We start from the raw sequence: 8,685 nt of genomic DNA, 5'->3' as shown, positions 1-8,685 counted from the left end.
ATCTAAACAGGCCTAGGGATATTTTTGGAGAGCTGAAAAGAATAGGTTCATAGGATAGTTCCATAGAGCATGAAAGTAGATAATTTCCTTTTGCCACTGTGTGTGTGTGTGTGTGTCTGTGTGTGTGTGTGTGTGTCTGTGTGTGTGTACTTCGAAATTAAACGACTCCCATGGCTAGGTTGGCCTCCAGGAAGAAAATCAGCACCTGCTAGTCCGGAGTTGGTGGAACATGGAATGCCACTATAATCACTGTCACATAAACTTGGCATTTAATATTGTATTTATAGTATTGTGCAGTTCCAGTCAATGAGAGTTATTAGATATGCTAGAATCCAGGGGCATGGAGATACATAAAACACATTTTCCCCTCCTAAGCCAAACGAGTAGAGTAGAAAAAAGAGACACCTGAAAAATCCCAACATAACTATGCTGTGGTAAGTGCTGGAGAATCTTCCTCTAGTTTGCTAAGACAGAGTCTTGTAGAACACCACGTAGTCAGGAAAGTGACATCCCAGCACCATTCACGGATTCTGCTGGTTACATGCAAGTCATAGGTTCTGCCTGAACTAAGGGGGAGGAGATTACACAAGGATGTACACAAGGGTGCTCACTGAGGTGTGTCGCCCTAAAAAAATGCAGTTTTTAGTTTTCTAGGCTCTGCCATACACAAATTGGAAGAGATGTTAAGGGAATCAATCTGCTGCACCTCCAGAAATGTTTTTTAGGATAGGCTAGTGGTTTAGTGCGGCTGCAGCCCAGGACTCCTGGGAACGGTTCACTATGGATGGAGCTGGAGGGGTTGGTAGGAGCCCAGTTAAAGTGTCTGGTATGTCACACTAAGGGGTAGGAATCCACTTCCCTTCAACAAAGAGCCTGTGAAGCCTTAAAACAGGCAAATAATAAAATCTGAATTTTGGAAAAATCTAAACTTCAATTTAAGTTTAAGAAAGTGTATTAAAGTGTATTAGGTTTTTATTGCTGTGCAATAAATTACCACAAATTTGGCAGCTTAAAACAATCTATATTGATTAGCTTACAGTTCTATAGATCTGAAGTCTGCATGGGATCTGCACTCGACCCGTTGGAGTCTTAAGCAACAGGCTGGTTCCTAAATGTTCCTTGAGGTTCATGCATCAACATAGCATGATGTTTGAAGGGCATTTTAATTTAGAATTTTAAGAAGACAACAAAAAAAATTGCTGCACATGACTGAGCTCATGTTCCATAATGGGAAATCACACTATTTCTACAAAGGGTATGCAGTATATAGCTATATTAGTTTCTAATTCTGTATCATTAAGTAGTTGGTGTCCACCTCTAGTCTCTGTAGCTGAGAGACAGTCTTTGACCCAGTCCTGAATTGAGGATCCCCACTGCTCCCTTGGTCTTCATGTCATCTGTCTATGCTGGAAGGCCAGATTCTTAGTTCTGGGCCCTTATTACCCAGTCATGGCTTTGATTTCTGCATTTGTTCAAAACATCATCTTTAAACATCAAATCTCGTGGATTCCTTTGCTGTATCCAGTGTGCTTTGCAAAATCACAGCTGCCACTTAAGATTAAAAAAAATTCTCCTTCATTAACACTCATATAACTCACTGGTGATAGTTCAAAAAGTCTTTGCTTTTAAACTGAAGAACACTGACTATACCTGCACATACACACTATGAATAGAAATGAAACTGACAATTGAGACAAGGATAGAAAAACTATTTTGACGAATGTATTATTTTATTTCTAGAAGTCCTTTTTTTATTCCCAATCTGCTTATTTCATGTAGTCTATTTTTTGTGTTTATCTTTGTGATTGTTCTCTTTCTTTCTTTATATTTCATGCATAGCCCTTCTGCAAATCTGTTTGTTGTTTCTACCAACTCTTGCTCATAGTGGCTTGCACTGTGACCTTGGTTTTATTTGTGAACGTATTGGTTCTGTGAGTCTAACTCAAACTCGCTTTTGTTTAAACCGTATATGCTTCTGCTGTTATAGATGGCCGACAATTTGTAACTGCATTTGTTCGTTTTGAGGATATTGGCTCAGTAAGGGAGACCCAGGCTGTGTTCCCCATCTTTCTGCCGACCCAAGACTCTGAATTCCAACAGTGTCACAATGCCACCTTAGTTTAGTCCTCAGCTGACTTTCTTCTCTTTTCTGGAGGGTTATGTCTAGTGAAAGCTATGGCTATTGTGCAGTGACAGGGACCCTCTAACACCTTGTTGGCCACAATGCTGCATCAGAATCAGGCCTTGGATTGTGCAGACACAAGGCAATGATTACATTTCATTTGTCGTACTATTCAATTTTTTTTTCCTGGCTGCAATAACTCAAGATTTTTTACTTATTTCTCACTTCATGCCCATGGATTTTGGGGTGGTGGTATCAGAAGTTATGTGTTTATTAAAAGAATGTTGATCAAGGCACTGGGGTTAGTGGAGCTTCCAGAAGTAGAAGGCGGCTGAATACATATTTTATTTTACTTTTAACAAGACATAGGAGAATAAGGCTAAACAGGAACACTTCATATTTATTGGTAAAAACAAAAGTCTTTTTATTCATGGCAAATTGCATTCCTACAAAAGTGTTTTATTAGGAATAATTATTTTGACTGATTTTCTGTAAACAATGTAATATGGGGAAAAATACTTCACATTTGATATTTTAAAATGTTCCTCAATGATCTATTTATGAGCATTTAATATAGTGAGAGCAGAATTTGTTTCTCCTCTTTGGTAACACCTTATATAACCTTAGAGTGATTGCATACAAGAATGTCTCCCTGACTAAAGAATTAGTCTCTGAGGCCATGAACTATATTTTATTCATCTTTCATATATATCCCCAGTACTTTGTGTTCCATGATCACAGTGCTTGGCATACAGTAGTTGTGCAGCAATTATGTGTTAAATAAAAAGCCAAAGAAATATCTGGTTAGAAAGACTTTCTGGAAAAATGAAGCTTATGATTAAAAATGAGGAAATTTATTGGCACTAAGATATATTTTTTTAAATAACAAAATGATTTATTATTATATTATTTCTTTTCTATTCTTCTGTCACTGTAGCTCTGACAACGAATGTAAAAAATGAATCTCAAATTGAATCATGAGTGAATAGAAATGTTCTCAGGGAGAAATAGAAAAAACTGTAAAGTTCATCTAGAGTTGTATAAATAAATAATTCACCAAATAAAAACGGAAAAGAAGAATGTTGATAAAATCTTGGTATTCTTTCTTAACATAAATTTTAGTTTCCTCATTAAAAAGTTTTGGCCAGTGGAGAGATAACTGAGAGCTGAACCAACTATTCCTGTGGAGCTTTAATCATAACTCAGAAATCAAGACTTTTGTTTTTATAATTATTAGGGACCTTTGAAGCATTTTTGAAATTCCTGGGGTGTTCACAGTTTTGTTATTTTCTGGTTTTGTGTCAGCGGAAAAGTCTTTGAAATTTTCTACTGTGAAGAAAATTGACCCAATTGCTGTCAATCTTCTGTATTTTTGCTTCTCATTTTCAGATACACACACTCAAGTACACGATCTGCTAACAAAGGACCCCTCCGAAGTCCTCCTTTTGTGTGTTTTCAGAACATGCGTTCTGCACAAAAAATACAATTTCTTAGACTCTCTTGATAGGGAAGAATAATGATGTCCAGGGTGAGGAAAATGGTTGAATGTGGTTTTGTTTTTGAAGAAATATCCGTTGCTAGGCAGGTATATAGCTGCTGCTGGGATTAAGTCACTAGAACAATAGGAAAGATTATTAATCTTTATTTTCTTAAGCAATTTAAAAAATTGAATTTTGGATGTGTTGTTTAGGTGGTAGTTAGAATTGTGTATATCTTGTACAAAATTCACCCTATCTGAATTTGGATACAAGCTCTGAAACTCTTGAAGATTCTATCCACAAAGAAAGTATTCAGGTTAATTTCATTTCCCAAGTATCAAATACTCTGCTTAATAAATGATCTTGGTCAAATATGATTTCAATCTTTTGTGCCTCTTTAAACTCTTTTATCACTTTTCCCTTATAGATTCATAGAATCTACGAGTTGGAGGGAATATAGATCATATAATCCAGATGCTCGGCAAATGCAGTCTCTGCTTTGTCTTAGCTCTGGGAACTTCTTGCACAGTAAGAAAAATACTCAATCCATTCAAAGGAAAGGTAGTATTAATAATTAAAAAATATATCTAAGCTCTAACTTTAACCAATCCGTGCCCCTTCGTCACCTTTTTATTCCAGGTATGCTTTGTATTCTGAGTCAATTAGTCAAATTCTTTGATAACTTTATGTAACCATCTAATTTGACCCCTCATGCTTATACATTATCAATATAGAAAAAGGTATCACCTTTTTTTTTTTTTTTTTTTTGAGACAGAGTCTCACTCTTTTGCCCGGGCTAGAGTGAGTGCCATAGTGTCAGCCTAGCTCACAGCAACCTCAAACTCCGGGGTTCAAGCGATCCTACTGCCTCAGCCTCCCGAGTTGCTGGGACTACAGGCATATGCCACCATGCCCAACTAATTTTTTCTATATAGTTTTAGTTGTCCGATTAATTTCTTTCTATTTTTAGTAGAGACAGGGTCTCGCTCTTGCTCAGGCTGGTTTCGAACTCCTGAGCTCAAACAATCCGCCTGCGTGAGCCACCGGGCCCGGCCGGTATCACCTTTTTTGACATCCAGGTTTATCCTTTTTATGAGCTTTTGGTCTCCATGCTCTTTATCCTCTTAGTTATTAGAAATAGATGAGCAGTTATTACTTTTGCTGTTTGTCCACTAGATTAAAGGACTTCAATTCTTGTCAGTAGTATGTAAAGAAACTAAATGAGTTAATAGGGCTTCAGTTTAGTATTGTATGTAGTCTCTGAATCTAAGGCATATTTATACAAATACAAGCGCAGTACTAACATAAGTCTTTTGCCCTGATTTTCTTTCTTTATAATTTATTATTTATTTGCAATCTAAAAATAAATTAGAGAAAGGAAGATTGGGGCAAAAAATAATACAATTTAATTCTCAGGACAACTTTTTTGGGTAGATATTTGTATTTCCAATTCACAGATGAGAAAACTGATCTCCAGAGGAGCTTCTAAATTTGCCCAAGTTCATATATTTAATAAATGGACTATAAAAAAACTTTTCAAATAGGAAAAGGAATACTGATACAACTAGAAAGCCTATGAAACAATATAACATAAATGAAAATGCACCCAGTCTCATATTTTAATAGATTCTGGGGAAAGAGGCAAGTCAAGTTATAAAGCTATAATTAATGATTCTTCATTTAAAAATCAAATTAATAATTATTTCCAGAAGATTCCAGAAAGGAAAAATAAATGAGGAAAAGTAGGAGAATGCCATCTTAAATGCTGAACTTCATAAAAGCCTCAAGTCCCAGAGAAGATAATCATAGTAATACATACTAAATAGTAATACTGTACAGTACTAACAAATATTCATATACATATAAATACAAAGTAATAAGTCATAGTCATGCCTTATTTTTATAATTTACAAATTTATTTCTCATATGTTACTTCATTTATTGATCCAATTAACCACTGCACAGAAACATGAGAATTTAAAGTAGATGAAACAAAACTTGTCAGATACTACATGCGCGATTCTCCATGTAGAGATTTATGTTCAGACTCATCTTCCCGCGACCTATGGGGAAGACATTCTGGTGACTACTAGCAAAGGAAGAGGCAGGAAATAATCCCAGATCATTTTTAAACAAATTTAAGAGAGTCTGATAGACTATCTTCGTTCTTTATATTAATAATAAAAATGTACATACATTGCATCATAGCAATAGGAAGAACCTGCCCAACTTAGGAAAAAGTATGAATTTGAAGTCAAGGTTTGGATTCTGGTCTTAACTCATTCTTTACTTAATGAAATCAATCCATTCAATCCTTTGGTCCTTATTTTTTCATCCATAAAAATAAGGGATTTGATAAGATCAGTGTTTCTCAGTTAGCAGTGCACCACCCTCCTCAAGGTGTTTTAGGCATCGTGGCTGTTTTTTTCTGTGAACTCTGAAGAAGTCTGTCTGTGGCTTGGGGAAAGTTGGCTTTCAGTGTGAAGTGCTGCATAGAGCTGTCTGTGTGATTTATGCTACTCACATCCACTTATTCATGAGTTTCTTATCTTTGCTAATTTACTTACCGAAGGAGGAAACCACAGAACAGATTTTAGTCAGGGAAATGTTAATTTTTTTCCTATCTAAGTTTAAGAAAAGCTAGGCATATTTCTTTAAGGTAATGCCTGAAAAACTCAGATGCCTGGAAGGCGAAAGATAGACACCATGTGCCTACACTGTAAGGCATTCCAGTGACTTCGAAGAAAGGACCTAAAACAAACAGGGCCAATTTTCTAAAATTAAATCTACCTGGATAATTTTAAGAGGATACCAGCTCACAGCATCACAGATCTCTAAATCAGACTATTCAGCCTTCACATAACCTGCCTTTGAAGAAATTCAAAAGTATCTTCAAGCACCATTAACTTTCAGTTGGGTTTGCCAAGCAAAATTGTTTACCAAGAATTAAACACTTGACTTACACTCTCAATGGATGGTTTAAGCTTTACCTGAAGACACTAGAAGATTCTCAGGAAGTGGGAAGAGGTGTGCCTCATTAACTGAGGCATTTTTCTCCACTTTAGGATTATTGCTGGAGTTTACAAAGCCTCATGGTGTTTGAGTTTGGAGTGTTTCCTGTGCTTTTGTCCTTTCCCAGATACAACAGACAGAAATGATAAAGAAAGGCGTGCTAGCATTGCTCTGGTTTGTTGGACTATTTCCTGAGAAATTTTAGTTGCTAAAGATTACTTCCGCAAGTTTGAAGAAGAAAAAGTAATTTGGGATAAGTCAAGATAAGCATCTAGCTATGGTAAATGTCTGTGTGAATCAAATTACCAACTTCTAGGAGCCTTACCCTGTGCTAATTATCCCATCTTAGTCCTCAGATGCCTACTAGGTCCATATAGCTTAACGAAGAAACAGCCATTATGTCTGTGAGAGTTGAGAAAATAAAGTTTCATAGATTGGTTAGGGGTACAGTGTAAAGTATTTAACAGAGAAAATGAAATTTAAAAAAAAAACCTCTGCATCCTACTAGATTTTGTAAAATGAGGATTTTAAGACCAATAGATAATGACTGTGTAATCAAATCCATTTCATTTTTAGATATCTTGAAATACCAATAGGAAAAACACATTTCTCTTTATTTCTAGACGTGGACATTTCTTGCAGTGGTTTGAAGAGGTTTCTCATAGGTTGGACACAAATTACATCTGAAAAATGTGATGAAAACTGTGATTTAGCAGTAATGCTCTATCTTGGCTGTACCTGTACTCAATCATATGCAGCATAAGGCACCCCAAGACGTACCATCTATTTGTCACCATAGTGGAAGGTAGACAGAGCAGTCATTGGGTAAAATTGTAAAGCACAGAAAGTAAGATTTTTAAAAAGCATCTTAAACTTCTCTTCATATGTTGGGAGGATCTCTTTCAGATATAATATTCTCTCCATTGTAGAAGTTCCCTGACCTTTCAGAATACCCAGAAGTGTCCTTATACTCGCTCTCCTAGTTTTTTATTTTCAATTTAATGTGAGACTTAATTTATTTCTCTTTCTGTATTTGTATTTGCAACTATTTCACTAAACCTTTGTTCTTCCTTTAGAATGTGAGCACCACTGAGACAAAAACATTAGGTTTTGTTCACTGATGTCTTCCCTGGAGCTTTGCACATAGCTGGTGCTCAGAAGTGCTTGCTGGATAGATTTGAATTTACGATTAAATTATTTAGAGGTAGAACACTTGTCTCTGTCCGTAATCTGGTCTAGCTATTTTAGGAGTTGAGATGCAGAACAGAAAAGTTGATTTGGACCATTTTAAATGACTTTGCAACTAGATAAAGTGAAATCAGTTGTTGAAATTGTAAGTTAAAATTCTATTGTTCTGCCACATAGCATTTTATTGAGATAGGGAAGAAAAGCTGTGGGCGCCATCTGGTGGTGAATGCCTCTCGGTCGCAGTACCTCTCCACCAGGTGCCAGAGTGGAATACAGAGATACACCACGTCTAACCTGTTTCGTGGATCACTAGCAACCCCCTCACTCCTGAAACTTGGAGATGCCCTGAGTGAGAAACTCCTCTCTGTTCCTTCTATGCTCCTCCCTTCCACCCCTCTGTGTGTTTTTCATTTGGATCTATAGTATCTTAAATTCCCTCCTCTTGCAAGGTTCATGCCTTCCTTCCTGATATCTCTCCTTCCTATCTTCTGCTCTGAGACCCCCAGAGCTGGGAAACATGAACATGATCTCATTGCCAAGTATATATCGTATATTCTATATGTCTGTATCTCAACGTAGACTTCAAACCTTTCAGCACTAACTATTGCACGTGGTAATTATGGTGAGTTCAATTCCTTGAAAACTGACTTTTAAGGGAAACGCTATGAGTTTCATCCTTATACCACAAACTTGCAAGGTCAGCATTTTTATTAATAGTTGAGGAAATCTGGACAGAGAGAGGCTGCTGGTTATACTTCAGACCCCTTAGATGTTATACGAGTATTCATAGTTATTTTTAGCCAGCAGAGTTTGCTCATCCTCTAAACTACATAGAAGCAGCATTGTTGAGAGTATTTATTTATTTATTTTTTTGAGACAGAGTCT

Source organism: Propithecus coquereli, unplaced genomic scaffold (genome assembly GCF_000956105.1).
Source record: "Propithecus coquereli isolate 6110/MARCELLA unplaced genomic scaffold, Pcoq_1.0 Scaffold123, whole genome shotgun sequence".
NCBI lineage: Eukaryota > Metazoa > Chordata > Mammalia > Primates > Indriidae > Propithecus > Propithecus coquereli.
The sequence above is the reverse complement of the archived record's forward strand: the minus strand, read 5'-3'. Positions refer to the sequence as shown.